The sequence below is a fragment of the Hyla sarda genome, unplaced genomic scaffold (assembly GCF_029499605.1).
Source record: "Hyla sarda isolate aHylSar1 unplaced genomic scaffold, aHylSar1.hap1 scaffold_480, whole genome shotgun sequence".
Classification (NCBI taxonomy): domain Eukaryota; kingdom Metazoa; phylum Chordata; class Amphibia; order Anura; family Hylidae; genus Hyla; species Hyla sarda.
This window is the reverse complement of record NW_026610492.1, coordinates 15,196-40,521: the sequence shown is the minus strand read 5'-3', so window position 1 is coordinate 40,521 and position 25,326 is coordinate 15,196. Positions and strand designations below refer to the sequence as shown.

General features: G+C 45.9%; 11 non-coding genes across 11 annotated transcripts; all 11 read right to left on the bottom strand.

Annotated features, from left to right (window-relative positions):
• Positions 1–153: 153 nt before the first annotated feature.
• Positions 154–344, bottom strand: LOC130336574 (U2 spliceosomal RNA). The gene has a single exon (XR_008877988.1). It is a non-coding gene; the product is annotated as a U2 spliceosomal RNA (small nuclear RNA).
• Positions 345–2,444: 2,100 nt separating this feature from the next.
• On the bottom strand, positions 2,445–2,635 carry LOC130336571 (U2 spliceosomal RNA). The gene has a single exon (XR_008877986.1). It is a non-coding gene; the product is annotated as a U2 spliceosomal RNA (small nuclear RNA).
• A 2,096-nt stretch (positions 2,636–4,731) lies between these two features.
• Positions 4,732–4,922, bottom strand: LOC130336570 (U2 spliceosomal RNA). The gene has a single exon (XR_008877985.1). It is a non-coding gene; the product is annotated as a U2 spliceosomal RNA (small nuclear RNA).
• A 2,085-nt stretch (positions 4,923–7,007) lies between these two features.
• LOC130336569 (U2 spliceosomal RNA) lies at positions 7,008–7,198 on the bottom strand. Its single transcript, XR_008877984.1, has one exon. It is a non-coding gene; the product is annotated as a U2 spliceosomal RNA (small nuclear RNA).
• A 2,089-nt stretch (positions 7,199–9,287) lies between these two features.
• Positions 9,288–9,478, bottom strand: LOC130336568 (U2 spliceosomal RNA). The gene has a single exon (XR_008877983.1). It is a non-coding gene; the product is annotated as a U2 spliceosomal RNA (small nuclear RNA).
• Positions 9,479–11,569: 2,091 nt separating this feature from the next.
• LOC130336567 (U2 spliceosomal RNA) lies at positions 11,570–11,760 on the bottom strand. Its single transcript, XR_008877982.1, has one exon. It is a non-coding gene; the product is annotated as a U2 spliceosomal RNA (small nuclear RNA).
• Positions 11,761–13,849: 2,089 nt separating this feature from the next.
• LOC130336556 (U2 spliceosomal RNA) lies at positions 13,850–14,040 on the bottom strand. The gene has a single exon (XR_008877978.1). It is a non-coding gene; the product is annotated as a U2 spliceosomal RNA (small nuclear RNA).
• Positions 14,041–16,125: 2,085 nt separating this feature from the next.
• LOC130336544 (U2 spliceosomal RNA) lies at positions 16,126–16,316 on the bottom strand. Its single transcript, XR_008877966.1, has one exon. It is a non-coding gene; the product is annotated as a U2 spliceosomal RNA (small nuclear RNA).
• A 2,083-nt stretch (positions 16,317–18,399) lies between these two features.
• LOC130336532 (U2 spliceosomal RNA) lies at positions 18,400–18,590 on the bottom strand. The gene has a single exon (XR_008877953.1). It is a non-coding gene; the product is annotated as a U2 spliceosomal RNA (small nuclear RNA).
• Positions 18,591–20,679: 2,089 nt separating this feature from the next.
• On the bottom strand, positions 20,680–20,867 carry LOC130336557 (U2 spliceosomal RNA). The gene has a single exon (XR_008877979.1). It is a non-coding gene; the product is annotated as a U2 spliceosomal RNA (small nuclear RNA).
• A 3,646-nt stretch (positions 20,868–24,513) lies between these two features.
• Positions 24,514–24,704, bottom strand: LOC130336520 (U2 spliceosomal RNA). The gene has a single exon (XR_008877942.1). It is a non-coding gene; the product is annotated as a U2 spliceosomal RNA (small nuclear RNA).
• Positions 24,705–25,326: the final 622 nt, after the last annotated feature.

The following is a 25,326-nucleotide window of genomic DNA, read 5'->3' as shown; positions in this document are numbered from 1 at the left end:
AGCAGAAGCAGCAGAAGCAGCAGCAGCACCACCTTTTGTTTTTTGGCTGCAGCAGCAGCAGCAGCAGCAGCAAGGCCCACAGGGCTGGCTAGCTGGCTAGCCAGCAAGCAGGTAGCAATGAAAGTAGGAATCTTTCTTTTTAACCCTGTAAGGGGGTGGTGCACTGTACCCGAAGATACTGCCATATCGGGTCAATGCATAGGGCGACGGAAGCAAGCTTCGAAATCGGCCCCCGTTCTCAAAAATCCATTTAATATATGGTCCCCAGATAGGGGACGTATCAGATATTAAACTGATAAGAACAGATACTACACTTGATCTTAGCCAAAAGGCCGAGAAGCGATAACCGTGAAAGGGGCGGGCCCAACAAGGTCCCCTTCATGGGCACTATCACTGCTTGCTGTCAGGGAGGCTGCCAGACAATTTTCCATGCACACTCTGGGCTGGGGGGCAGTCAACCACCAGTACACACAGCAGAACCTAAACCCATACCATTATTGCTAAGCAGCAAGACAGGGGCCCATTGCACTCCCACGGGGCCTTTTTAAATGCAATCCATAACCCGGATTTGCCAGGAACCCTTCTTACTCCTCCTACTTGCATGTGACACTGGGCTTAGGATCTGCATAGGAAACACACACACAAGCACACACCTACCTTTGTTGCCTGCAGATGCCTCCTTGGCTGTCCCCAAACGGTATCAAACCAACACCCACGGGAAGCTGTAAGCATAGAGGACATGCCTGCACCCCATTGGACTTACCTGTGTGGGTTAAATCCGGGTTATTTGACAACCTATGGCGGTGATGGTTCTGCTCAGGCAGAGCAGTGCTGATGCTCCTCATAAAGCTGTCGCTGCTGTGAAGGTTCTAGGTGACATCACAATCCCTATGGTTACATACACGACAAAGCTGGGTTGTTGTTGTTTACACTCTGCAAGGCCTGTGGAAGTGAGTGACATCATAGCACTGTAGTTCTGAGGGTTCTAGATGGATGCAACAATCTCCTGTTGCTTCTATGAAGGCCATAATAGACGACATCACCAAACAGCTCCATAGTCACATACACAGCAAAGGAGAGATGTTGTTTACACCTAGTGATGTCAGTGGTATTAAGTGACATCACAGCACAGTGCTAAGGCTCCTGGGCCTGGACACAGCAGCGGCTGCAATATCTCAACGGAGAATACGTTTATATATATGTGTGTGTGTGCGCGTATATATATATATATATATATATATATATATATATATATATATATATTTCTCCGCCGAAATCACTTTTAAACCCATTTCCACCTTTTTTTCCCTTCTCTTCCTCTTACTTTTTTTTCACGTTTTTTTACGTTTTTCTCCTTTTCGCCTCTTTTCTGGGCGTATTATTCTTCTTTTTCTTCTTTTTTTTCGTCTAATGCATACCCCATCAGTGCAGCAATGCTTATTCAATACCGCCAGCAGATGGAGACACTGGGGGATAATTTTCTAAGGATTTATACTGATTTTTCCTGTCTGAATTTGTCGCACAGAAAGTTGCAGGCCAAATATGTGTGACATTTCTGCGACTTTAGCTTCTAGAGCATTTTTACAACATTATACATAGGTGCTGAATACATAAAAAGCGACTGTTCAGCGACAGACAAGTCGCATCGGCTGAAAGTAGGCCAGAATGTCAGTCCATGTTGGAGCAGGTTTAGATACAGTCTAAAGCATAGATCTCAAAGTCTGTGCACAGAATTTAGCAAGGGCCTCGCACCTTCTGATGCATCAGGTAGGTGCACTATAGCATAGCCTAACCCTCTGTACTTTGGTCTATATTGATGCGGGACATAGACAGCCAGCTGATGACCAATCCATTAGTGCAATGGATGGCTGGAAGCATTTGTCTTTGCCTTTGCAATACCACAGAAGCAATGCATGGTCAATGTACAGCAATGACACACCTGTGTGAACAGCCAGGAGACCCCCCCATGTTATGTTACATAGTTACATAGTTAGTACGGTCGAAAAAAGACATATGTCCATCAAGTTCAACCAGGGAATTAAGGGGTAGGGGTGTGGCGCGATATTGGGGAAGGGATGAGATTTTATATTTCTTCATAAGCATTAATCTTATTTTGTCAATTAGGAACATTCAGCACCCACCCGCTATCAAGGCAGCTGCCTATCATGTCATGCCCTACCTGCACAGGTGTGCTGGCTACTCAAATGATCCAATTAAGGAGGCCATTTAGTCAGCAGCAGCAGAAGTCCTGTGCCTGGACGCTCCAACAGCGGCCAGACACAAGCAGAAGCAGCAGAAGCAGCAGAAGCAGCAGCAGCACCACCTTTTGTTTTTTGGCTGCAGCAGCAGCAGCAGCAGCAGCAAGGCCCACAGGGCTGGCTAGCTGGCTAGCCAGCAAGCAGGTAGCAATGAAAGTAGGAATCTTTCTTTTTAACCCTGTAAGGGGGTGGTGCACTGTACCCGAAGATACTGCCATATCGGGTCAATGCATAGGGCGACGGAAGCAAGCTTCGAAATCGGCCCCCGTTCTCAAAAATCCATTTAATATATGGTCCCCAGATAGGGGACGTATCAGATATTAAACTGATAAGAACAGATACTACACTTGATCTTAGCCAAAAGGCCGAGAAGCGATAACCGTGAAAGGGGCGGGCCCAACAAGGTCCCCTTCATGGGCACTATCACTGCTTGCTGTCAGGGAGGCTGCCAGACAATTTTCCATGCACACTCTGGGCTGGGGGGCAGTCAACCACCAGTACACACAGCAGAACCTAAACCCATACCATTATTGCTAAGCAGCAAGACAGGGGCCCATTGCACTCCCACGGGGCCTTTTTAAATGCAATCCATAACCCGGATTTGCCAGGAACCCTTCTTACTCCTCCTACTTGCATGTGACACTGGGCTTAGGATCTGCATAGGAAACACACACACAAGCACACACCTACCTTTGTTGCCTGCAGATGCCTCCTTGGCTGTCCCCAAACGGTATCAAACCAACACCCACGGGAAGCTGTAAGCATAGAGGACATGCCTGCACCCCATTGGACTTACCTGTGTGGGTTAAATCCGGGTTATTTGACAACCTATGGCGGTGATGGTTCTGCTCAGGCAGAGCAGTGCTGATGCTCCTCATAAAGCTGTCGCTGCTGTGAAGGTTCTAGGTGACATCACAATCCCTATGGTTACATACACGACAAAGCTGGGTTGTTGTTGTTTACACTCTGCAAGGCCTGTGGAAGTGAGTGACATCATAGCACTGTAGTTCTGAGGGTTCTAGATGGATGCAACAATCTCCTGTTGCTTCTATGAAGGCCATAATAGACGACATCACCAAACAGCTCCATAGTCACATACACAGCAAAGGAGAGATGTTGTTTACACCTAGTGATGTCAGTGGTATTGAGTGACATCACAGCACAGTGCTAAGGCTCCTGGGCCTGGACACAGCAGCGGCTGCAATATCTCAACGGAGAATACGTTTATATATATGTGTGTGTGTGCGCGTATATATATATATATATATATATATATATATATATATATATTTCTCCGCCGAAATCACTTTTAAACCCATTTCCACCTTTTTTTCCCTTCTCTTCCTCTTACTTTTTTTTCACGTTTTTTTACGTTTTTCTCCTTTTCGCCTCTTTTCTGGGCGTATTATTCTTCTTTTTCTTCTTTTTTTTCGTCTAATGCATACCCCATCAGTGCAGCAATGCTTATTCAATACCGCCAGCAGATGGAGACACTGGGGGATAATTTTCTAAGGATTTATACTGATTTTTCCTGTCTGAATTTGTCGCACAGAAAGTTGCAGGCCAAATATGTGTGACATTTCTGCGACTTTAGCTTCTAGAGCATTTTTACAACATTATACATAGGTGCTGAATACATAAAAAGCGACTGTTCAGCGACAGACAAGTCGCATCGGCTGAAAGTAGGCCAGAATGTCAGTCCATGTTGGAGCAGGTTTAGATACAGTCTAAAGCATAGATCTCAAAGTCTGTGCACAGAATTTAGCAAGGGCCTCGCACCTTCTGATGCATCAGGTAGGTGCACTATAGCATAGCCTAACCCTCTGTACTTTGGTCTATATTGATGCGGGACATAGACAGCCAGCTGATGACCAATCCATTAGTGCAATGGATGGCTGGAAGCATTTGTCTTTGCCTTTGCAATACCACAGAAGCAATGCATGGTCAATGTACAGCAATGACACACCTGTGTGAACAGCCAGGAGACCCCCCCATGTTATGTTACATAGTTACATAGTTAGTACGGTCGAAAAAAGACATATGTCCATCAAGTTCAACCAGGGAATTAAGGGGTAGGGGTGTGGCGCGATATTGGGGAAGGGATGAGATTTTATATTTCTTCATAAGCATTAATCTTATTTTGTCAATTAGGAACATTCAGCACCCACCCGCTATCAAGGCAGCTGCCTATCATGTCATGCCCTACCTGCACAGGTGTGCTGGCTACTCAAATGATCCAATTAAGGAGGCCATTTAGTCAGCAGCAGCAGAAGTCCTGTGCCTGGACGCTCCAACAGCGGCCAGACACAAGCAGAAGCAGCAGAAGCAGCAGCAGCACCACCTTTTGTTTTTTGGCTGCAGCAGCAGCAGCAGCAGCAGCAGCAGCAGCAGCAAGGCCACAGGGCTGGCTAGCTGGCTAGCCAGCAAGCAGGTAGCAATGAAAGTAGGAATCTTTCTTTTTAACCCTGTAAGGGGGTGGTGCACTGTACCCGAAGATACTGCCATATCGGGTCAATGCATAGGGCGACGGAAGCAAGCTTCGAAATCGGCCCCCGTTCTCAAAAATCCATTTAATATATGGTCCCCAGATAGGGGACGTATCAGATATTAAACTGATAAGAACAGATACTACACTTGATCTTAGCCAAAAGGCCGAGAAGCGATAACCGTGAAAGGGGCGGGCCCAACAAGGTCCCCTTCATGGGCACTATCACTGCTTGCTGTCAGGGAGGCTGCCAGACAATTTTCCATGCACACTCTGGGCTGGGGGGCAGTCAACCACCAGTACACACAGCAGAACCTAAACCCATACCATTATTGCTAAGCAGCAAGACAGGGGCCCATTGCACTCCCACGGGGCCTTTTTAAATGCAATCCATAACCCGGATTTGCCAGGAACCCTTCTTACTCCTCCTACTTGCATGTGACACTGGGCTTAGGATCTGCATAGGAAACACACACACAAGCACACACCTACCTTTGTTGCCTGCAGATGCCTCCTTGGCTGTCCCCAAACGGTATCAAACCAACACCCACGGGAAGCTGTAAGCATAGAGGACATGCCTGCACCCCATTGGACTTACCTGTGTGGGTTAAATCCGGGTTATTTGACAACCTATGGCGGTGATGGTTCTGCTCAGGCAGAGCAGTGCTGATGCTCCTCATAAAGCTGTCGCTGCTGTGAAGGTTCTAGGTGACATCACAATCCCTATGGTTACATACACGACAAAGCTGGGTTGTTGTTGTTTACACTCTGCAAGGCCTGTGGAAGTGAGTGACATCATAGCACTGTAGTTCTGAGGGTTCTAGATGGATGCAACAATCTCCTGTTGCTTCTATGAAGGCCATAATAGACGACATCACCAAACAGCTCCATAGTCACATACACAGCAAAGGAGAGATGTTGTTTACACCTAGTGATGTCAGTGGTATTGAGTGACATCACAGCACAGTGCTAAGGCTCCTGGGCCTGGACACAGCAGCGGCTGCAATATCTCAACGGAGAATACGTTTATATATATGTGTGTGTGTGCGCGTATATATATATATATATATATATATATATATATATATATTTCTCCGCCGAAATCACTTTTAAACCCATTTCCACCTTTTTTTCCCTTCTCTTCCTCTTACTTTTTTTTCACGTTTTTTTACGTTTTTCTCCTTTTCGCCTCTTTTCTGGGCGTATTATTCTTCTTTTTCTTCTTTTTTTTCGTCTAATGCATACCCCATCAGTGCAGCAATGCTTATTCAATACCGCCAGCAGATGGAGACACTGGGGGATAATTTTCTAAGGATTTATACTGATTTTTCCTGTCTGAATTTGTCGCACAGAAAGTTGCAGGCCAAATATGTGTGACATTTCTGCGACTTTAGCTTCTAGAGCATTTTTACAACATTATACATAGGTGCTGAATACATAAAAAGCGACTGTTCAGCGACAGACAAGTCGCATCGGCTGAAAGTAGGCCAGAATGTCAGTCCATGTTGGAGCAGGTTTAGATACAGTCTAAAGCATAGATCTCAAAGTCTGTGCACAGAATTTAGCAAGGGCCTCGCACCTTCTGATGCATCAGGTAGGTGCACTATAGCATAGCCTAACCCTCTGTACTTTGGTCTATATTGATGCGGGACATAGACAGCCAGCTGATGACCAATCCATTAGTGCAATGGATGGCTGGAAGCATTTGTCTTTGCCTTTGCAATACCACAGAAGCAATGCATGGTCAATGTACAGCAATGACACACCTGTGTGAACAGCCAGGAGACCCCCCCATGTTATGTTACATAGTTACATAGTTAGTACGGTCGAAAAAAGACATATGTCCATCAAGTTCAACCAGGGAATTAAGGGGTAGGGGTGTGGCGCGATATTGGGGAAGGGATGAGATTTTATATTTCTTCATAAGCATTAATCTTATTTTGTCAATTAGGAACATTCAGCACCCACCCGCTATCAAGGCAGCTGCCTATCATGTCATGCCCTACCTGCACAGGTGTGCTGGCTACTCAAATGATCCAATTAAGGAGGCCATTTAGTCAGCAGCAGTGCAGAAGTCCTGTGCCTGGACGCTCCAACAGCGGCCAGACACAAGCAGAAGCAGCAGAAGCAGCAGCAGCACCACCTTTTGTTTTTTGGCTGCAGCAGCAGCAGCAGCAGCAGCAAGGCCCACAGGGCTGGCTAGCTGGCTAGCCAGCAAGCAGGTAGCAATGAAAGTAGGAATCTTTCTTTTTAACCCTGTAAGGGGGTGGTGCACTGTACCCGAAGATACTGCCATATCGGGTCAATGCATAGGGCGACGGAAGCAAGCTTCGAAATCGGCCCCCGTTCTCAAAAATCCATTTAATATATGGTCCCCAGATAGGGGACGTATCAGATATTAAACTGATAAGAACAGATACTACACTTGATCTTAGCCAAAAGGCCGAGAAGCGATAACCGTGAAAGGGGCGGGCCCAACAAGGTCCCCTTCATGGGCACTATCACTGCTTGCTGTCAGGGAGGCTGCCAGACAATTTTCCATGCACACTCTGGGCTGGGGGGCAGTCAACCACCAGTACACACAGCAGAACCTAAACCCATACCATTATTGCTAAGCAGCAAGACAGGGGCCCATTGCACTCCCACGGGGCCTTTTTAAATGCAATCCATAACCCGGATTTGCCAGGAACCCTTCTTACTCCTCCTACTTGCATGTGACACTGGGCTTAGGATCTGCATAGGAAACACACACACAAGCACACACCTACCTTTGTTGCCTGCAGATGCCTCCTTGGCTGTCCCCAAACGGTATCAAACCAACACCCACGGGAAGCTGTAAGCATAGAGGACATGCCTGCACCCCATTGGACTTACCTGTGTGGGTTAAATCCGGGTTATTTGACAACCTATGGCGGTGATGGTTCTGCTCAGGCAGAGCAGTGCTGATGCTCCTCATAAAGCTGTCGCTGCTGTGAAGGTTCTAGGTGACATCACAATCCCTATGGTTACATACACGACAAAGCTGGGTTGTTGTTGTTTACACTCTGCAAGGCCTGTGGAAGTGAGTGACATCATAGCACTGTAGTTCTGAGGGTTCTAGATGGATGCAACAATCTCCTGTTGCTTCTATGAAGGCCATAATAGACGACATCACCAAACAGCTCCATAGTCACATACACAGCAAAGGAGAGATGTTGTTTACACCTAGTGATGTCAGTGGTATTGAGTGACATCACAGCACAGTGCTAAGGCTCCTGGGCCTGGACACAGCAGCGGCTGCAATATCTCAACGGAGAATACGTTTATATATATGTGTGTGTGTGCGCGTATATATATATATATATATATATATATATATATATATATATATATTTCTCCGCCGAAATCACTTTTAAACCCATTTCCACCTTTTTTTCCCTTCTCTTCCTCTTACTTTTTTTTCACGTTTTTTTACGTTTTTCTCCTTTTCGCCTCTTTTCTGGGCGTATTATTCTTCTTTTTCTTCTTTTTTTTCGTCTAATGCATACCCCATCAGTGCAGCAATGCTTATTCAATACCGCCAGCAGATGGAGACACTGGGGGATAATTTTCTAAGGATTTATACTGATTTTTCCTGTCTGAATTTGTCGCACAGAAAGTTGCAGGCCAAATATGTGTGACATTTCTGCGACTTTAGCTTCTAGAGCATTTTTACAACATTATACATAGGTGCTGAATACATAAAAAGCGACTGTTCAGCGACAGACAAGTCGCATCGGCTGAAAGTAGGCCAGAATGTCAGTCCATGTTGGAGCAGGTTTAGATACAGTCTAAAGCATAGATCTCAAAGTCTGTGCACAGAATTTAGCAAGGGCCTCGCACCTTCTGATGCATCAGGTAGGTGCACTATAGCATAGCCTAACCCTCTGTACTTTGGTCTATATTGATGCGGGACATAGACAGCCAGCTGATGACCAATCCATTAGTGCAATGGATGGCTGGAAGCATTTGTCTTTGCCTTTGCAATACCACAGAAGCAATGCATGGTCAATGTACAGCAATGACACACCTGTGTGAACAGCCAGGAGACCCCCCCATGTTATGTTACATAGTTACATAGTTAGTACGGTCGAAAAAAGACATATGTCCATCAAGTTCAACCAGGGAATTAAGGGGTAGGGGTGTGGCGCGATATTGGGGAAGGGATGAGATTTTATATTTCTTCATAAGCATTAATCTTATTTTGTCAATTAGGAACATTCAGCACCCACCCGCTATCAAGGCAGCTGCCTATCATGTCATGCCCTACCTGCACAGGTGTGCTGGCTACTCAAATGATCCAATTAAGGAGGCCATTTAGTCAGCAGCAGCAGAAGTCCTGTGCCTGGACGCTCCAACAGCGGCCAGACACAAGCAGAAGCAGCAGAAGCAGCAGCAGCACCACCTTTTGTTTTTTGGCTGCAGCAGCAGCAGCAGCAGCAGCAAGGCCCACAGGGCTGGCTAGCTGGCTAGCCAGCAAGCAGGTAGCAATGAAAGTAGGAATCTTTCTTTTTAACCCTGTAAGGGGGTGGTGCACTGTACCCGAAGATACTGCCATATCGGGTCAATGCATAGGGCGACGGAAGCAAGCTTCGAAATCGGCCCCCGTTCTCAAAAATCCATTTAATATATGGTCCCCAGATAGGGGACGTATCAGATATTAAACTGATAAGAACAGATACTACACTTGATCTTAGCCAAAAGGCCGAGAAGCGATAACCGTGAAAGGGGCGGGCCCAACAAGGTCCCCTTCATGGGCACTATCACTGCTTGCTGTCAGGGAGGCTGCCAGACAATTTTCCATGCACACTCTGGGCTGGGGGGCAGTCAACCACCAGTACACACAGCAGAACCTAAACCCATACCATTATTGCTAAGCAGCAAGACAGGGGCCCATTGCACTCCCACGGGGCCTTTTTAAATGCAATCCATAACCCGGATTTGCCAGGAACCCTTCTTACTCCTCCTACTTGCATGTGACACTGGGCTTAGGATCTGCATAGGAAACACACACACAAGCACACACCTACCTTTGTTGCCTGCAGATGCCTCCTTGGCTGTCCCCAAACGGTATCAAACCAACACCCACGGGAAGCTGTAAGCATAGAGGACATGCCTGCACCCCATTGGACTTACCTGTGTGGGTTAAATCCGGGTTATTTGACAACCTATGGCGGTGATGGTTCTGCTCAGGCAGAGCAGTGCTGATGCTCCTCATAAAGCTGTCGCTGCTGTGAAGGTTCTAGGTGACATCACAATCCCTATGGTTACATACACGACAAAGCTGGGTTGTTGTTGTTTACACTCTGCAAGGCCTGTGGAAGTGAGTGACATCATAGCACTGTAGTTCTGAGGGTTCTAGATGGATGCAACAATCTCCTGTTGCTTCTATGAAGGCCATAATAGACGACATCACCAAACAGCTCCATAGTCACATACACAGCAAAGGAGAGATGTTGTTTACACCTAGTGATGTCAGTGGTATTGAGTGACATCACAGCACAGTGCTAAGGCTCCTGGGCCTGGACACAGCAGCGGCTGCAATATCTCAACGGAGAATACGTTTATATATATGTGTGTGTGTGCGCGTATATATATATATATATATATATATATATATATATATATATATATATTTCTCCGCCGAAATCACTTTTAAACCCATTTCCACCTTTTTTTCCCTTCTCTTCCTCTTACTTTTTTTTCACGTTTTTTTACGTTTTTCTCCTTTTCGCCTCTTTTCTGGGCGTATTATTCTTCTTTTTCTTCTTTTTTTTCGTCTAATGCATACCCCATCAGTGCAGCAATGCTTATTCAATACCGCCAGCAGATGGAGACACTGGGGGATAATTTTCTAAGGATTTATACTGATTTTTCCTGTCTGAATTTGTCGCACAGAAAGTTGCAGGCCAAATATGTGTGACATTTCTGCGACTTTAGCTTCTAGAGCATTTTTACAACATTATACATAGGTGCTGAATACATAAAAAGCGACTGTTCAGCGACAGACAAGTCGCATCGGCTGAAAGTAGGCCAGAATGTCAGTCCATGTTGGAGCAGGTTTAGATACAGTCTAAAGCATAGATCTCAAAGTCTGTGCACAGAATTTAGCAAGGGCCTCGCACCTTCTGATGCATCAGGTAGGTGCACTATAGCATAGCCTAACCCTCTGTACTTTGGTCTATATTGATGCGGGACATAGACAGCCAGCTGATGACCAATCCATTAGTGCAATGGATGGCTGGAAGCATTTGTCTTTGCCTTTGCAATACCACAGAAGCAATGCATGGTCAATGTACAGCAATGACACACCTGTGTGAACAGCCAGGAGACCCCCCCATGTTATGTTACATAGTTACATAGTTAGTACGGTCGAAAAAAGACATATGTCCATCAAGTTCAACCAGGGAATTAAGGGGTAGGGGTGTGGCGCGATATTGGGGAAGGGATGAGATTTTATATTTCTTCATAAGCATTAATCTTATTTTGTCAATTAGGAACATTCAGCACCCACCCGCTATCAAGGCAGCTGCCTATCATGTCATGCCCTACCTGCACAGGTGTGCTGGCTACTCAAATGATCCAATTAAGGAGGCCATTTAGTCAGCAGCAGCAGAAGTCCTGTGCCTGGACGCTCCAACAGCGGCCAGACACAAGCAGAAGCAGCAGAAGCAGCAGCAGCACCACCTTTTGTTTTTTGGCTGCAGCAGCAGCAGCAGCAGCAGCAAGGCCCACAGGGCTGGCTAGCTGGCTAGCCAGCAAGCAGGTAGCAATGAAAGTAGGAATCTTTCTTTTTAACCCTGTAAGGGGGTGGTGCACTGTACCCGAAGATACTGCCATATCGGGTCAATGCATAGGGCGACGGAAGCAAGCTTCGAAATCGGCCCCCGTTCTCAAAAATCCATTTAATATATGGTCCCCAGATAGGGGACGTATCAGATATTAAACTGATAAGAACAGATACTACACTTGATCTTAGCCAAAAGGCCGAGAAGCGATAACCGTGAAAGGGGCGGGCCCAACAAGGTCCCCTTCATGGGCACTATCACTGCTTGCTGTCAGGGAGGCTGCCAGACAATTTTCCATGCACACTCTGGGCTGGGGGGCAGTCAACCACCAGTACACACAGCAGAACCTAAACCCATACCATTATTGCTAAGCAGCAAGACAGGGGCCCATTGCACTCCCACGGGGCCTTTTTAAATGCAATCCATAACCCGGATTTGCCAGGAACCCTTCTTACTCCTCCTACTTGCATGTGACACTGGGCTTAGGATCTGCATAGGAAACACACACACAAGCACACACCTACCTTTGTTGCCTGCAGATGCCTCCTTGGCTGTCCCCAAACGGTATCAAACCAACACCCACGGGAAGCTGTAAGCATAGAGGACATGCCTGCACCCCATTGGACTTACCTGTGTGGGTTAAATCCGGGTTATTTGACAACCTATGGCGGTGATGGTTCTGCTCAGGCAGAGCAGTGCTGATGCTCCTCATAAAGCTGTCGCTGCTGTGAAGGTTCTAGGTGACATCACAATCCCTATGGTTACATACACGACAAAGCTGGGTTGTTGTTGTTTACACTCTGCAAGGCCTGTGGAAGTGAGTGACATCATAGCACTGTAGTTCTGAGGGTTCTAGATGGATGCAACAATCTCCTGTTGCTTCTATGAAGGCCATAATAGACGACATCACCAAACAGCTCCATAGTCACATACACAGCAAAGGAGAGATGTTGTTTACACCTAGTGATGTCAGTGGTATTGAGTGACATCACAGCACAGTGCTAAGGCTCCTGGGCCTGGACACAGCAGCGGCTGCAATATCTCAACGGAGAATACGTTTATATATATGTGTGTGTGTGCGCGTATATATATATATATATATATATATATATATATATATATATATATTTCTCCGCCGAAATCACTTTTAAACCCATTTCCACCTTTTTTTCCCTTCTCTTCCTCTTACTTTTTTTTCACGTTTTTTTACGTTTTTCTCCTTTTCGCCTCTTTTCTGGGCGTATTATTCTTCTTTTTCTTCTTTTTTTTCGTCTAATGCATACCCCATCAGTGCAGCAATGCTTATTCAATACCGCCAGCAGATGGAGACACTGGGGGATAATTTTCTAAGGATTTATACTGATTTTTCCTGTCTGAATTTGTCGCACAGAAAGTTGCAGGCCAAATATGTGTGACATTTCTGCGACTTTAGCTTCTAGAGCATTTTTACAACATTATACATAGGTGCTGAATACATAAAAAGCGACTGTTCAGCGACAGACAAGTCGCATCGGCTGAAAGTAGGCCAGAATGTCAGTCCATGTTGGAGCAGGTTTAGATACAGTCTAAAGCATAGATCTCAAAGTCTGTGCACAGAATTTAGCAAGGGCCTCGCACCTTCTGATGCATCAGGTAGGTGCACTATAGCATAGCCTAACCCTCTGTACTTTGGTCTATATTGATGCGGGACATAGACAGCCAGCTGATGACCAATCCATTAGTGCAATGGATGGCTGGAAGCATTTGTCTTTGCCTTTGCAATACCACAGAAGCAATGCATGGTCAATGTACAGCAATGACACACCTGTGTGAACAGCCAGGAGACCCCCCCATGTTATGTTACATAGTTACATAGTTAGTACGGTCGAAAAAAGACATATGTCCATCAAGTTCAACCAGGGAATTAAGGGGTAGGGGTGTGGCGCGATATTGGGGAAGGGATGAGATTTTATATTTCTTCATAAGCATTAATCTTATTTTGTCAATTAGGAACATTCAGCACCCACCCGCTATCAAGGCAGCTGCCTATCATGTCATGCCCTACCTGCACAGGTGTGCTGGCTACTCAAATGATCCAATTAAGGAGGCCATTTAGTCAGCAGCAGCAGAAGTCCTGTGCCTGGACGCTCCAACAGCGGCCAGACACAAGCAGAAGCAGCAGAAGCAGCAGCAGCACCACCTTTTGTTTTTTGGCTGCAGCAGCAGCAGCAGCAGCAGCAAGGCCCACAGGGCTGGCTAGCTGGCTAGCCAGCAAGCAGGTAGCAATGAAAGTAGGAATCTTTCTTTTTAACCCTGTAAGGGGGTGGTGCACTGTACCCGAAGATACTGCCATATCGGGTCAATGCATAGGGCGACGGAAGCAAGCTTCGAAATCGGCCCCCGTTCTCAAAAATCCATTTAATATATGGTCCCCAGATAGGGGACGTATCAGATATTAAACTGATAAGAACAGATACTACACTTGATCTTAGCCAAAAGGCCGAGAAGCGATAACCGTGAAAGGGGCGGGCCCAACAAGGTCCCCTTCATGGGCACTATCACTGCTTGCTGTCAGGGAGGCTGCCAGACAATTTTCCATGCACACTCTGGGCTGGGGGGCAGTCAACCACCAGTACACACAGCAGAACCTAAACCCATACCATTATTGCTAAGCAGCAAGACAGGGGCCCATTGCACTCCCACGGGGCCTTTTTAAATGCAATCCATAACCCGGATTTGCCAGGAACCCTTCTTACTCCTCCTACTTGCATGTGACACTGGGCTTAGGATCTGCATAGGAAACACACACACAAGCACACACCTACCTTTGTTGCCTGCAGATGCCTCCTTGGCTGTCCCCAAACGGTATCAAACCAACACCCACGGGAAGCTGTAAGCATAGAGGACATGCCTGCACCCCATTGGACTTACCTGTGTGGGTTAAATCCGGGTTATTTGACAACCTATGGCGGTGATGGTTCTGCTCAGGCAGAGCAGTGCTGATGCTCCTCATAAAGCTGTCGCTGCTGTGAAGGTTCTAGGTGACATCACAATCCCTATGGTTACATACACGACAAAGCTGGGTTGTTGTTGTTTACACTCTGCAAGGCCTGTGGAAGTGAGTGACATCATAGCACTGTAGTTCTGAGGGTTCTAGATGGATGCAACAATCTCCTGTTGCTTCTATGAAGGCCATAATAGACGACATCACCAAACAGCTCCATAGTCACATACACAGCAAAGGAGAGATGTTGTTTACACCTAGTGATGTCAGTGGTATTGAGTGACATCACAGCACAGTGCTAAGGCTCCTGGGCCTGGACACAGCAGCGGCTGCAATATCTCAACGGAGAATACGTTTATATATATGTGTGTGTGTGCGCGTATATATATATATATATATATATATATATATATATATATATTTCTCCGCCGAAATCACTTTTAAACCCATTTCCACCTTTTTTTCCCTTCTCTTCCTCTTACTTTTTTTTCACGTTTTTTTACGTTTTTCTCCTTTTCGCCTCTTTTCTGGGCGTATTATTCTTCTTTTTCTTCTTTTTTTTCGTCTAATGCATACCCCATCAGTGCAGCAATGCTTATTCAATACCGCCAGCAGATGGAGACACTGGGGGATAATTTTCTAAGGATTTATACTGATTTTTCCTGTCTGAATTTGTCGCACAGAAAGTTGCAGGCCAAATATGTGTGACATTTCTGCGACTTTAGCTTCTAGAGCATTTTTACAACATTATACATAGGTGCTGAATACATAAAAAGCGACTGTTCAGCGACAGACAAGTCGCATCGGCTGAAAGTAGGCCAGAATGTCAGTCCATGTTGGAGCAGGTTTAGATACAGTCTAAAGCATAGATCTCAAAGTCTGTGCACAGAATTTAGCAAGGGCCTCGCACCTTCTGATGCATCAGGTAGGTGCACTATAGCATAGCCTAACCCTCTGTACTTTGGTCTATATTGATGCGGGACATAGACAGCCAGCTGATGACCAATCCATTAGTGCAATGGATGGCTGGAAGCATTTGTCTTTGCCTTTGCAATACCACAGAAGCAATGCATGGTCAATGTACAGCAATGACACACCTGTGTGAACAGCCAGGAGACCCCCCCATGTTATGTTACATAGTTACATAGTTAGTACGGTCGAAAAAAGACATATGTCCATCAAGTTCAACCAGGGAATTAAGGGGTAGGGGTGTGGCGCGATATTGGGGAAGGGATGAGATTTTATATTTCTTCATAAGCATTAATCTTATTTTGTCAATTAGGAACATTCAGCACCCACCCGCTATCAAGGCAGCTGCCTATCATGTCATGCCCTACCTGCACAGGTGTGCTGGCTACTCAAATGATCCAATTAAGGAGGCCATTTAGTCAGCAGCAGCAGAAGTCCTGTGCCTGGACGCTCCAACAGCGGCCAGACACAAGCAGAAGCAGCAGAAGCAGCAGCAGCACCACCTTTTGTTTTTTGGCTGCAGCAGCAGCAGCAGCAGCAGCAAGGCCCACAGGGCTGGCTAGCTGGCTAGCCAGCAAGCAGGTAGCAATGAAAGTAGGAATCTTTCTTTTTAACCCTGTAAGGGGGTGGTGCACTGTACCCGAAGATACTGCCATATCGGGTCAATGCATAGGGCGACGGAAGCAAGCTTCGAAATCGGCCCCCGTTCTCAAAAATCCATTTAATATATGGTCCCCAGATAGGGGACGTATCAGATATTAAACTGATAAGAACAGATACTACACTTGATCTTAGCCAAAAGGCCGAGAAGCGATAACCGTGAAAGGGGCGGGCCCAACAAGGTCCCCTTCATGGGCACTATCACTGCTTGCTGTCAGGGAGGCTGCCAGACAATTTTCCATGCACACTCTGGGCTGGGGGGCAGTCAACCACCAGTACACACAGCAGAACCTAAACCCATACCATTATTGCTAAGCAGCAAGACAGGGGCCCATTGCACTCCCACGGGGCCTTTTTAAATGCAATCCATAACCCGGATTTGCCAGGAACCCTTCTTACTCCTCCTACTTGCATGTGACACTGGGCTTAGGATCTGCATAGGAAACACACACACAAGCACACACCTACCTTTGTTGCCTGCAGATGCCTCCTTGGCTGTCCCCAAACGGTATCAAACCAACACCCACGGGAAGCTGTAAGCATAGAGGACATGCCTGCACCCCATTGGACTTACCTGTGTGGGTTAAATCCGGGTTATTTGACAACCTATGGCGGTGATGGTTCTGCTCAGGCAGAGCAGTGCTGATGCTCCTCATAAAGCTGTCGCTGCTGTGAAGGTTCTAGGTGACATCACAATCCCTATGGTTACATACACGACAAAGCTGGGTTGTTGTTGTTTACACTCTGCAAGGCCTGTGGAAGTGAGTGACATCATAGCACTGTAGTTCTGAGGGTTCTAGATGGATGCAACAATCTCCTGTTGCTTCTATGAAGGCCATAATAGACGACATCACCAAACAGCTCCATAGTCACATACACAGCAAAGGAGAGATGTTGTTTACACCTAGTGATGTCAGTGGTATTGAGTGACATCACAGCACAGTGCTAAGGCTCCTGGGCCTGGACACAGCAGCGGCTGCAATATCTCAACGGAGAATACGTTTATATATATGTGTGTGTGTGCGCGTATATATATATATATATATATATATATATATATATATATTTCTCCGCCGAAATCACTTTTAAACCCATTTCCACCTTTTTTTCCCTTCTCTTCCTCTTACTTTTTTTTCACGTTTTTTTACGTTTTTCTCCTTTTCGCCTCTTTTCTGGGCGTATTATTCTTCTTTTTCTTCTTTTTTTTCGTCTAATGCATACCCCATCAGTGCAGCAATGCTTATTCAATACCGCCAGCAGATGGAGACACTGGGGGATAATTTTCTAAGGATTTATACTGATTTTTCCTGTCTGAATTTGTCGCACAGAAAGTTGCAGGCCAAATATGTGTGACATTTCTGCGACTTTAGCTTCTAGAGCATTTTTACAACATTATACATAGGTGCTGAATACATAAAAAGCGACTGTTCAGCGACAGACAAGTCGCATCGGCTGAAAGTAGGCCAGAATGTCAGTCCATGTTGGAGCAGGTTTAGATACAGTCTAAAGCATAGATCTCAAAGTCTGTGCACAGAATTTAGCAAGGGCCTCGCACCTTCTGATGCATCAGGTAGGTGCACTATAGCATAGCCTAACCCTCTGTACTTTGGTCTATATTGATGCGGGACATAGACAGCCAGCTGATGACCAATCCATTAGTGCAATGGATGGCTGGAAGCATTTGTCTTTGCCTTTGCAATACCACAGAAGCAATGCATGGTCAATGTACAGCAATGACACACCTGTGTGAACAGCCAGGAGACCCCCCCATGTTATGTTACATAGTTACATAGTTAGTACGGTCGAAAAAAGACATATGTCCATCAAGTTCAACCAGGGAATTAAGGGGTAGGGGTGTGGCGCGATATTGGGGAAGGGATGAGATTTTATATTTCTTCATAAGCATTAATCTTATTTTGTCAATTAGGAACATTCAGCACCCACCCGCTATCAAGGCAGCTGCCTATCATGTCATGCCCTACCTGCACAGGTGTGCTGGCTACTCAAATGATCCAATTAAGGAGGCCATTTAGTCAGCAGCAGCAGAAGTCCTGTGCCTGGACGCTCCAACAGCGGCCAGACACAAGCAGAAGCAGCAGAAGCAGCAGCAGCACCACCTTTTGTTTTTTGGCTGCAGCAGCAGCAGCAGCAGCAGCAAGGCCCACAGGGCTGGCTAGCTGGCTAGCCAGCAAGCAGGTAGCAATGAAAGTAGGAATCTTTCTTTTTAACCCTGTAAGGGGGTGGTGCACTGTACCCGAAGATACTGCCATATCGGGTCAATGCATAGGGCGACGGAAGCAAGCTTCGAAATCGGCCCCCGTTCTCAAAAATCCATTTAATATATGGTCCCCAGATAGGGGACGTATCAGATATTAAACTGATAAGAACAGATACTACACTTGATCTTAGCCAAAAGGCCGAGAAGCGATAACCGTGAAAGGGGCGGGCCCAACAAGGTCCCCTTCATGGGCACTATCACTGCTTGCTGTCAGGGAGGCTGCCAGACAATTTTCCATGCACACTCTGGGCTGGGGGGCAGTCAACCACCAGTACACACAGCAGAACCTAAACCCATACCATTATTGCTAAGCAGCAAGACAGGGGCCCATTGCACTCCCACGGGGCCTTTTTAAATGCAATCCATAACCCGGATTTGCCAGGAACCCTTCTTACTCCTCCTACTTGCATGTGACACTGGGCTTAGGATCTGCATAGGAAACACACACACAAGCACACACCTACCTTTGTTGCCTGCAGATGCCTCCTTGGCTGTCCCCAAACGGTATCAAACCAACACCCACGGGAAGCTGTAAGCATAGAGGACATGCCTGCACCCCATTGGACTTACCTGTGTGGGTTAAATCCGGGTTATTTGACAACCTATGGCGGTGATGGTTCTGCTCAGGCAGAGCAGTGCTGATGCTCCTCATAAAGCTGTCGCTGCTGTGAAGGTTCTAGGTGACATCACAATCCCTATGGTTACATACACGACAAAGCTGGGTTGTTGTTGTTTACACTCTGCAAGGCCTGTGGAAGTGAGTGACATCATAGCACTGTAGTTCTGAGGGTTCTAGATGGATGCAACAATCTCCTGTTGCTTCTATGAAGGCCATAATAGACGACATCACCAAACAGCTCCATAGTCACATACACAGCAAAGGAGAGATGTTGTTTACACCTAGTGATGTCAGTGGTATTGAGTGACATCACAGCACAGTGCTAAGGCTCCTGGGCCTGGACACAGCAGCGGCTGCAATATCTCAACGGAGAATACGTTTATATATATGTGTGTGTGTGCGCGTATATATATATATATATATATATATATATATATATATATATATATTTCTCCGCCGAAATCACTTTTAAACCCATTTCCACCTTTTTTTCCCTTCTCTTCCTCTTACTTTTTTTTCACGTTTTTTTACGTTTTTCTCCTTTTCGCCTCTTTTCTGGGCGTATTATTCTTCTTTTTCTTCTTTTTTTTCGTCTAATGCATACCCCATCAGTGCAGCAATGCTTATTCAATACCGCCAGCAGATGGAGACACTGGGGGATAATTTTCTAAGGATTTATACTGATTTTTCCTGTCTGAATTTGTCGCACAGAAAGTTGCAGGCCAAATATGTGTGACATTTCTGCGACTTTAGCTTCTAGAGCATTTTTACAACATTATACATAGGTGCTGAATACATAAAAAGCGACTGTTCAGCGACAGACAAGTCGCATCGGCTGAAAGTAGGCCAGAATGTCAGTCCATGTTGGAGCAGGTTTAGATACAGTCTAAAGCATAGATCTCAAAGTCTGTGCACAGAATTTAGCAAGGGCCTCGCACCTTCTGATGCATCAGGTAGGTGCACTATAGCATAGCCTAACCCTCTGTACTTTGGTCTATATTGATGCGGGACATAGACAGCCAGCTGATGACCAATCCATTAGTGCAATGGATGGCTGGAAGCATTTGTCTTTGCCTTTGCAATACCACAGAAGCAATGCATGGTCAATGTACAGCAATGACACACCTGTGTGAACAGCCAGGAGACCCCCCCATGTTATGTTACATAGTTACATAGTTAGTACGGTCGAAAAAAGACATATGTCCATCAAGTTCAACCAGGGAATTAAGGGGTAGGGGTGTGGCGCGATATTGGGGAAGGGATTAGATTTTATATTTCTTCATAAGCATTAATCTTATTTTGTCAATTAGGAACATTCAGCACCCACCCGCTATCAAGGCAGCTGCCTATCATGTCATGCCCTACCTGCACAGGTGTGCTGGCTACTCAAATGATCCAATTAAGGAGGCCATTTAGTCAGCAGCAGCAGAAGTCCTGTGCCTGGACGCTCCAACAGCGGCCAGACACAAGCAGAAGCAGCAGAAGCAGCAGCAGCACCACCTTTTGTTTTTTGGCTGCAGCAGCAGCAGCAGCAGCAGCAAGGCCCACAGGGCTGGCTAGCTGGCTAGCCAGCAAGCAGGTAGCAATGAAAGTAGGAATCTTTCTTTTTAACCCTGTAAGGGGGTGGTGCACTGTACCCGAAGATACTGCCATATCGGGTCAATGCATAGGGCGACGGAAGCAAGCTTCGAAATCGGCCCCCGTTCTCAAAAATCCATTTAATATATGGTCCCCAGATAGGGGACGTATCAGATATTAAACTGATAAGAACAGATTTTTTTTTTTTAAGTTAGCCCTCAGAAACTCAATCAGAGTTCCAAGATCTTATTTGAACTCGATTGTTGCTCATCATCAGGTAACCCATTTTTTATTTCTTCTTAACACTAATGACCACAAAATAAAATCAATAAAAAAGATTTAACCAGAAAAAAAACATACACATTTACAATAACAAACAAACATTGCTTTCACCAGTAATTAATCAGAGAGACATTCCATTTCTCCAGGCATATACCATTAGGAAATCTATCATTCCACGGTTTATCGTTCCTCTTATCATCTGTCTTTTTATCGGAAGTCCCAACCAAGATGGAACTTTATAAGTGTCCAAAAATCTGTCCATATCAGCTTGAAATGAAAAATACACTTTGTCTCTAGCTTCCTCGTACCGATTTTCATATTTCGACCTTAGTTCCATTAAATCCATATCAAATGGTCTTCTTTCCTTTTTTGGCATATTTTCCAACATGCCATCCAAAACACCTCCAAATTCCATTGGTACATAAACCTCTTCTTTCTTTTTCTTTTCTTCAGCCACTTTTCTGGCTGGAACTTCCTCCAACTCAGGTTCTCCAATTTCTTCTTCTTCCCTACTCCTTTTAGCTGTTTCCTTTTTCGTTGTTTGTTTCTTGGGACATACATTTACCAGGTGATCTTCCTCACCGCACAGATGACACTTCTTTTTTTTGTTGTTGTTGCAGGTGTCTGCTTCATGACCTCCCTCCTGGCACTTATAGCACCATGAGTGAGTACATAGGTCTTTCCCGTGCCCGTATTGTTTACATTTACGGCAAAATTCCTCCATCCCTGAATAGAACAAGTCACCATTGACCGATCCAATTTTGAATCGCCCAGGTGGATAAATCACTTTACCGTCAGGTTCCTTTTTAAATTTAACTTTAAATTTCCATTTTGTAGTCCATAGGCCATATTGGTTCAGGACTTTTCCCTTTGACAGAATATTGTCACAGAATCTAGAAAGAAAAGTCTCAATGTCTTTTTCCAGTATATATGGGCTATACATCCGTACCGTCAATATTTTCTCCTGGTTCGGAAAATGCGGGGTCACCTCCACACCCTCCAAAACTGGATTGGCCTTCTTTTGCTGGTACTTGCTGCAAAAAAAATTAAAGTCCTCTTCAGAAGCCAATATAACATCGTAGTGTCCATTTCTTGGGAATTCAAGCATAGACAGGATTTGTTCCTTCTTAATTTCCAGCAACTTGAATAAGATCTCCTCGACCACGAAACATAATCCTTTTCCTCTCTTGCAGGTATCCAATAAGGAAATCCGAACTCCATTTCTGAGCTTAGCATACTCAGGGATGCCTTCTGATGATGCTCCACTTGATCCAGCCATGTCCATCAGGATAAACACCTCCCCCACTGTAAGCAGGTAGGTGGTGGTGATCGCTCCCCGTTGTCTGGGGACTAAGCCGGCTCCCTAATAGCAGCAGGGGGGTGAAGTCCCTCCGTTAAGAAGGACGATCCCCCCAGGCAAAGGAGCCGGGTACCCCAGACACCCTCTGGCCAGACCAAGTGAGCAGAACTACACTTGATCTTAGCCAAAAGGCCGAGAAGCGATAACCGTGAAAGGGGCGGGCCCAACAAGGTCCCCTTCATGGGCACTATCACTGCTTGCTGTCAGGGAGGCTGCCAGACAATTTTCCATGCACACTCTGGGCTGGGGGGCAGTCAACCACCAGTACACACAGCAGAACCTAAACCCATACCATTATTGCTAAGCAGCAAGACAGGGGCCCATTGCACTCCCACGGGGCCTTTTTAAATGCAATCCATAACCCGGATTTGCCAGGAACCCTTCTTACTCCTCCTACTTGCATGTGACACTGGGCTTAGGATCTGCATAGGAAACACACACACAAGCACACACCTACCTTTGTTGCCTGCAGATGCCTCCTTGGCTGTCCCCAAACGGTATCAAACCAACACCCACGGGAAGCTGTAAGCATAGAGGACATGCCTGCACCCCATTGGACTTACCTGTGTGGGTTAAATCCGGGTTATTTGACAACCTATGGCGGTGATGGTTCTGCTCAGGCAGAGCAGTGCTGATGCTCCTCATAAAGCTGTCGCTGCTGTGAAGGTTCTAGGTGACATCACAATCCCTATGGTTACATACACGACAAAGCTGGGTTGTTGTTGTTTACACTCTGCAAGGCCTGTGGAAGTGAGTGACATCATAGCACTGTAGTTCTGAGGGTTCTAGATGGATGCAACAATCTCCTGTTGCTTCTATGAAGGCCATAATAGACGACATCACCAAACAGCTCCATAGTCACATACACAGCAAAGGAGAGATGTTGTTTACACCTAGTGATGTCAGTGGTATTGAGTGACATCACAGCACAGTGCTAAGGCTCCTGGGCCTGGACACAGCAGCGGCTGCAATATCTCAACGGAGAATACGTTTATATATATGTGTGTGTGTGCGCGTATATATATATATATATATATATATATATATATATATATATATATATTTCTCCGCCGAAATCACTTTTAAACCCATTTCCACCTTTTTTTCCCTTCTCTTCCTCTTACTTTTTTTTCACGTTTTTTTACGTTTTTCTCCTTTTCGCCTCTTTTCTGGGCGTATTATTCTTCTTTTTCTTCTTTTTTTTCGTCTAATGCATACCCCATCAGTGCAGCAATGCTTATTCAATACCGCCAGCAGATGGAGACACTGGGGGATAATTTTCTAAGGATTTATACTGATTTTTCCTGTCTGAATTTGTCGCACAGAAAGTTGCAGGCCAAATATGTGTGACATTTCTGCGACTTTAGCTTCTAGAGCATTTTTACAACATTATACATAGGTGCTGAATACATAAAAAGCGACTGTTCAGCGACAGACAAGTCGCATCGGCTGAAAGTAGGCCAGAATGTCAGTCCATGTTGGAGCAGGTTTAGATACAGTCTAAAGCATAGATCTCAAAGTCTGTGCACAGAATTTAGCAAGGGCCTCGCACCTTCTGATGCATCAGGTAGGTGCACTATAGCATAGCCTAACCCTCTGTACTTTGGTCTATATTGATGCGGGACATAGACAGCCAGCTGATGACCAATCCATTAGTGCAATGGATGGCTGGAAGCATTTGTCTTTGCCTTTGCAATACCACAGAAGCAATGCATGGTCAATGTACAGCAATGACACACCTGTGTGAACAGCCAGGAGACCCCCCCATGTTATGTTACATAGTTACATAGTTAGTACGGTCGAAAAAAGACATATGTCCATCAAGTTCAACCAGGGAATTAAGGGGTAGGGGTGTGGCGCGATATTGGGGAAGGGATGAGATTTTATATTTCTTCATAAGCATTAATCTTATTTTGTCAATTAGGAACATTCAGCACCCACCCGCTATCAAGGCAGCTGCCTATCATGTCATGCCCTACCTGCACAGGTGTGCTGGCTACTCAAATGATCCAATTAAGGAGGCCATTTAGTCAGCAGCAGCAGAAGTCCTGTGCCTGGACGCTCCAACAGCGGCCAGACACAAGCAGAAGCAGCAGAAGCAGCAGCAGCACCACCTTTTGTTTTTTGGCTGCAGCAGCAGCAGCAGCAGCAGCAAGGCCCACAGGGCTGGCTAGCTGGCTAGCCAGCAAGCAGGTAGCAATGAAAGTAGGAATCTTTCTTTTTAACCCTGTAAGGGGGTGGTGCACTGTACCCGAAGATACTGCCATATCGGGTCAATGCATAGGGCGACGGAAGCAAGCTTCGAAATCGGCCCCCGTTCTCAAAAATCCATTTAATATATGGTCCCCAGATAGGGGACGTATCAGATATTAAACTGATAAGAACAGATACTACACTTGATCTTAGCCAAAAGGCCGAGAAGCGATAACCGTGAAAGGGGCGGGCCCAACAAGGTCCCCTTCATGGGCACTATCACTGCTTGCTGTCAGGGAGGCTGCCAGACAATTTTCCATGCACACTCTGGGCTGGGGGGCAGTCAACCACCAGTACACACAGCAGAACCTAAACCCATACCATTATTGCTAAGCAGCAAGACAGGGGCCCATTGCACTCCCACGGGGCCTTTTTAAATGCAATCCATAACCCGGATTTGCCAGGAACCCTTCTTACTCCTCCTACTTGCATGTGACACTGGGCTTAGGATCTGCATAGGAAACACACACACAAGCACACACCTACCTTTGTTGCCTGCAGATGCCTCCTTGGCTGTCCCCAAACGGTATCAAACCAACACCCACGGGAAGCTGTAAGCATAGAGGACATGCCTGCACCCCATTGGACTTACCTGTGTGGGTTAAATCCGGGTTATTTGACAACCTATGGCGGTGATGGTTCTGCTCAGGCAGAGCAGTGCTGATGCTCCTCATAAAGCTGTCGCTGCTGTGAAGGTTCTAGGTGACATCACAATCCCTATGGTTACATACACGACAAAGCTGGGTTGTTGTTGTTTACACTCTGCAAGGCCTGTGGAAGTGAGTGACATCATAG